This window comes from Perognathus longimembris, chromosome 2 (genome assembly GCF_023159225.1).
Source record: "Perognathus longimembris pacificus isolate PPM17 chromosome 2, ASM2315922v1, whole genome shotgun sequence".
NCBI classification, from domain to species: domain Eukaryota; kingdom Metazoa; phylum Chordata; class Mammalia; order Rodentia; family Heteromyidae; genus Perognathus; species Perognathus longimembris.
This window is the reverse complement of record NC_063162.1, coordinates 131,831,163-131,837,405: the sequence shown is the minus strand read 5'-3', so window position 1 is coordinate 131,837,405 and position 6,243 is coordinate 131,831,163. Positions and strand designations below refer to the sequence as shown.

Genomic DNA, 6,243 nt, shown 5'->3' with positions numbered 1-6,243 from the left:
GAAAGCAAAGAATCAGAAAAGAATCACAAAAAGCAGTTGAGGCAAACCCCAGTGGCTCATCTCTATCATCCTAACTACTCTGCAAGCCAACTCTAGAGGACTTGGGGGACTGAGTTCTGAGAGAGCACATGAGGCAAGGAACCAATGGTGAAGCAACACTGCTCACCTCCTGGCCAAGATGTGAGAGAAAGAGGAGCAGAAGGGGCCAGGCGACACTGCCCCCTTCAGAGGACCTGAGACCTCCCTTGAGGCTCCACCTCTTAGTTTCTGCTGCCTCCAGAAGTGCAAAGCTGAGAGCTAATCCTTTCACACATGGGCCTTTTGGGGGACATTCCAGGTCCACCCTGTAGCAGAGGGCTAGGAGGGAAAGATTGCCAAGGGAGACAGGAAAGGTTTGGGACTGATGGATGTGATCATTGTCTTCATGAAGAAATGGTTTCATCGACTTTTACATATATCAAAAATTGTTACATTGTGTACTTCAAATACCTATTTTGTCAATTATACCTCAATAAAGCTGTCTCCAAAAAAATAAAGTAAATGTTAAAACAACAACCAAAAAGAAAAAAGAAGAACAAAACCCAGAAAGGCTTCCTTTCAGAGTTCTTGTAGTAAATGAAAGGAGGGAAACAAGCTCATATAACCTCTTTACAGCTCTTTCCCAAGTCTTTACTATCTTCCTTAAGAGTTTGAGCATTCTAAGCGATTTGAAATATATCGCTAAGATCTATGTGAGTGTATATTGCTCATGTCCAAATATAATTGTATGCAATTTTGTATTCCAGGCCACATGAATCAAGCAAAGAGATGTGAAAACTGGATTAATGCTACTGCCCCAGAAAGCATTGTACGTTTCAGAAATCAAACCTGGTTTCAGTCCCTGAAACTGCAGAACTAAAGCATTTGAGTTCTTATTTATGTTTGTAAACAATAGCAGACTTGCGATTGTAGAGAGCTTGGAGCAGCTGCGCCCTGAAATGGCGCCGGCTTCCGCCCTCCGCCCTCCTGACGGTGAGTGCTCTCTGTGATAAACACTCCTAATATGGTTAAAGCTTGGACTCTGGCTTGCTTCCACGTACCTGGACCTATTGGTAATCCCCACGTAGCTTACCGGGATTGGCTACCCAGTCAGCACTTAAGGCACTTAAGGCCAAGCGGGAAGCCCCCGGGGGAGGAAGAGGAAGATAGAGAGAGAAAGACTGTTTCAAGGTTCTGGAATAAACTGCTTAGAGAAGAATCCGGCGTTGTGTCTTCCTTGCTGGCCGAGGTGGATGCGACATGCGATGATGATGCTGCAAATACCACTGTTCATATGAATGTTGAAAATAAAAACAGCATTGGGAACAAGTACTGGTGAAATGTTTTAGGAGGCCTCTTAAAAGTTTGTATTTAGCTACTGTATTTTCTGTTGTTCTGTAGCAAATTATAGTACTTAGTCGACTTGTTCTTTGGGGATATCTAAGGGATATCCTGCCAAAGGATACCTGGATGCCACACAGTTCTGACCCTTATATTGGGAATATGTTTTCCTTGTAAACATATACAGAGATTTGACGCATTTTCCATAATAACTAAGCACTTGTATATACCCTTGGAATATCAGTTACCATGGCAAAATGAACAAAATGAACATACCCTTTTCTTTCATGATTTCACAGATAAAACATTACTTCTTACTGTAGATCTTTGTAACCTCAGCATACATATTTTTCTTAGCTGCTATTTTCTTTCCTGTTCACTCAGAAGAAACACTTTCTATGGCTTTTCTTTGGCATATCCAAATTGCTAGTATCATTAATCTTGTGCTCTGGGGCCATTATTAAGTGAGATAGATGCCACCTGAACAGGAGTACTCTGGTGACACTAACCAAGATGGCTGCCAGGAGACTAATAGGCAGGTAGCACATACAACATGGATACTCTGGAAAAGGCATGATTCACATCTTGACTGGGACAGGCTGTCATGCTCCTCAGAATGGCACACACAGTTTGAGACTTACCAAATATTTATTTCTGCAATTTATCAACTGTAAGTAAGTAACTGAAACCATAAGAAGCATGACCCCAAATAAGAGGGGACAACAAGTGTACCACAAAATTAGCAGCTTAAAATAACACAAGCTCACACTTCCGCAGTTCAGAGCCCAATTTAGCCGAATTTTCTACTGCAGTTATGACAGAATCCAGATGTTGGCCAATCTGAGTTCTTCCAGAGGCACTGCGGAGAAACCTGCTTGCAAATTAATTTAGACTGCAGCCAAAGTCAGTTCCTTATGTTTGTAGACAGACATCCATTCTCTTGCTGTCAGCTCAGTCACACAAATCTAGAGACAAGCCATCTCCATTCTATGCAGTCCCCTCTGTCTTCAGGCCAGCCAGTGATATGCTGAGCATTCATTTCTCAGGCACTGAACATCTGACTTCTTTGAACCCTGGAGAAAACTGCTTTTAAAGGGCTCACTTAATAGGTCGGGTCTACCCAGGATAATCTATCTCTGTTTTGCCATGGGAATGGTAATACATCCCCTTTACAGTTCTCACTCAAGAATAGATTATACAAAAATTGATCACAAAGGGCAGCTATCTTAGAATTCTTGCTATTGTAGCTCTCATGTGACGGGTGTTCTACTCAGTTCTTATGGCATCACGGTAAATTTAAATTGTGAATGTTGTATGTGTGAAGCAGTTGCTACTCTTCTTAATTGTATTTTATGTCAATTAAGATTATACCCTTAGAGGAAGTATTCAGTTATTTATTGCCTAATTTATGATTTTCCCTTTTTCAGTGGAATACTATATAGTTATTTTGTAAATTGTTTCAAACTTTGTCTACTTCTGAAGCTTCAATTATACAGTAGAGCTATTTATTGAATATTATTTTATAATGAAGTCAATTCTTAAGTATTTTTAATAAACTTTTCCAAATACTGTGATTTATATAGTCTTCTGTTGTTAATTGCTATGCAGTTCTGTCTTTAACTCCTTATTTGTAAAAGAAACAGTAGCTTGTGGGATGTCTCAGTGTCCTCTCATTAAATCTTTATGAAATCAGAATTTACCCAACTGAGAGATACACATATCTGATATGGTTATGATATTGAAGTAAGGAGAGAAGACTAGATCTAAGCAATATAACAGAGGACATTCTTTGGTTTACAAATGTGTCTTAAGTTGTTAAGGTCTAGAAAAGTCTTACTTCCCTTAGATAATTGGTCCTTGATTTCCTTTGTGTCCACATTTGATTTGTTTTTGCTTATACTTAACACCTTTATTAAGATTAAGTGTCTTTATTTCTTTGCTTTTGCTACTTTTGTTAGGATGCAGCCCATACACTTGATGTAGTTTGTGGGCTATATCAGCTTTGTGTTAGCTGCATTTGAGGCTTCTGGTCTTTGAGACAAGAAGCCCCAGTCCACTGATTCTCCAATAAAGACTCACAGTTTGACCCTTTAAGCTGTGGCTTCTTTGTTTCTCATGACTGAGTTCTCCTATAACAGTATGTGTTAAAGTGTTAAGGAGAGGGACCTGTGAGACAATGAGACATTTTATAATTTTTTTTCACCCTCGTGCAATTACATACACATTTTTATGACAAAACAATAAAGCTGATGAAACTAGCCAACCACAGCCAGAAAGGTCAGTCCAGTAATGTTTAAAGTTACTGATGAGTTGCATGCCAGTGATTCATGCCTATAATCTTCGTTACTCAGGAGGCTGTGATGTGAGGATCGTGGTTCAAAGTTAGCCTGCACCGGAAGTCTGTGTGACTCTTATCTCCAGTTAATCAGCAAAAAGCCAGAAGTGGAGCTGTGGCTCAAGTGGGAGCAAAAAGAAAAAACAAAAGCTTAGAGATGGCATCCACAGATGACCCTCCTCCTCGTTGGCGCTGGGTGGCTTATACCTGTAATCCTTGCTACTAAGAGGCAGAGATCTGAGGATTGCAGAAAGTCCATGCCACTCTTATCTCTAATTAACCACCAGAAAACTGGAAGTGGAGCTGTGGCTCAAAGCAAAAAAAATCTCAGAGACAGCTCCCAGGTCCTGAGTTCAAGCCCCACGAACAATAAGAAAATAAAGAAAGAAAAATGTATGTCTATGTCTTTTATAATAGAGCCTCACGCATCAAAGTTGTGGTTCAAACTTTGACTCCTTTTCCTGTCTAGAAAGAAATCAATTCCTTCTCAAAGGAAAAAAAAAGGCACATCTCAGGGTTGTTTCCTCTAACTATAACCTTAGATTTGATCATCTCATCACAACTATTGGGTTAAAGTTTAGGGATCGCAATTATTGATACAGAATTAATTATATTGATATTGGAAATAAGAACAGCAAATGTGATGCTGCATACTTACATTGAGACCAGGCCCGTGAAATCAAATGAAAAGTTGCCAAGTTCTAGGTTTTTTTGTTTTTATTCTAGAAACTGAAAGTCAGACATTGTTTCGTCTTCACTGCTGTCTGACTCTCACATCAGAGTGGCCCTTGAGTTTTAGGCTGCTATGATGGCTTCTAAGAGGCTTGCCATTGCTGTCATATCCAAACCAACGAGGAGGGTTGCTAGAGCTATATTCCTGCTGCTGAACTTTAGAGGACATTCTTTGAGCTTCCCTCCTGGAATAGCAATGGTTAGAATTAGTGGCAAAGTAATCCCTAATACATGTTTTTTAAGTAGGTAGAATTTGAAAATAGAGAACCACCTGCTAAAGACACACTGACATGCACTGGTCTTAACCCAGAGTCCTCCCATCCCTGTTGGAATCAGAGATGAACTTCAAGGGAGACCCATAAACTTCGTGAAAGCCCATTAGTTTTGTCAGAGGATGTTTTGACTCTTAAGAATTGTTCATGACTGAACAGTTAAAAGTACTGTCTTGGTCTCTCTTAGGAGGAAGAAAGAGAATATACAGATATCAGAAAGAAGTATATCTAACTTGTAAATGAAGCTGTTTTGAAATCAGAAAGGCTTGCCTGGGAAGTTGGTTTGAATGACAAGACTGTACTAAAAACAAAATGAGTGAGTGGCTTTTTTTGAAATTTAGAATGAATAAGGAGATACTTGCTTAACTAATGAGACTGTACATTACACTGATGATTAATTGTAAGGAAATTGACCCAATTGATGTGGAGCAGTCCTTATAATATACTTGAAGTTATGCTTATGCTACATAGCCATAGGAGTTCAGGTAGGCCAATGAAACTAGGAAAAGCAGTGCTGGTTTTAAATGCAATTTAATTTTAATTAGGCTTTAAAGAAAGATAACCAAAGCACTGTGAATTTGGTGTCTTGGTTTGAGCTGCTGAAATCTTGTTAGGAATATTAATGTAAGATGAGAGAGAGAGACAGAGACAGAGAGAGAGAGCAAAACAAAATATGTCCTTAACTTAGTAACTTCTTTTTTTTGGCCAGTCCTGGGGCTTGGACTCAGGGCCTGAGCACTGTCCCTGGCTTGTTTTTGCTCAAGGCTAATACTCTGCCACTTGAGCCACAGCGCCACTTCTGGACATTTTCTGTATATGTGGTGCTGGGGAATTAAACCCAGGGCCTCATGAATACGAGGCAGGCACTCTAGCCACTAGGCCATATCCCCAGCCCATAGTAACTTCTTAAACCAAAGGAAAATAACAAAGTTTAAGTGACTTTTTGAATTATTTATAATGTGCTCATATGAAACATGGAAACTTAAATAATAATGTAAATAAAAATAGTTGCTGTATACTAATTTCTAGTTCTGATCCTCTAATCCCTGTGTGCAAACTTGGTAAACAAGTATCCTCTTTTAGAGAAATACTTACTCTCAAGTGTGAAAATGAGGTTAAAAACAAATAAGATGCCACATTCTGTTAATTTTTTAAATCTTCAGTATTTTAACTCTTAAAATGTTAGGATTTTGAAATACAACATTATATAAAAAGAATAAACCTCTATCTTTTGCTTTCTCCATATTCTTATTGATATTTCTTCTTTTAATTCTGTGGAGTTGAGATTACTACAGCTCTTAAAGTTCGTTTTTTTGTGGTTGTTGCAAGATTTCTGTCCACAGCTTTTACTGAAGCATAATAACAAGTATTGGGAGATTTGAAGAATAAAACATTGGTGTCATCAGTACCAAGTGAGAAAGACGCTGTTCGGGGCATTAGAACTCCTGGCATGCCACCTCTACCTTCCTAACCTGTTAAATCCATGGTTTGTGATGCCTCAAACTCAATGCCTTCCTCTGAAGTTGGTTAGGAAGTAGATCATAG

At 39.0% G+C, this 6,243-nt stretch overlaps 1 pseudogene; it reads left to right on the top strand.

Annotated features, from left to right (window-relative positions):
* The first annotated feature begins 977 nt into the window (after nucleotides 1-977).
* LOC125345595 overlaps nucleotides 978-6,243 on the top strand; it is a 40,642-nt pseudogene continuing 35,376 nt past the window's right edge.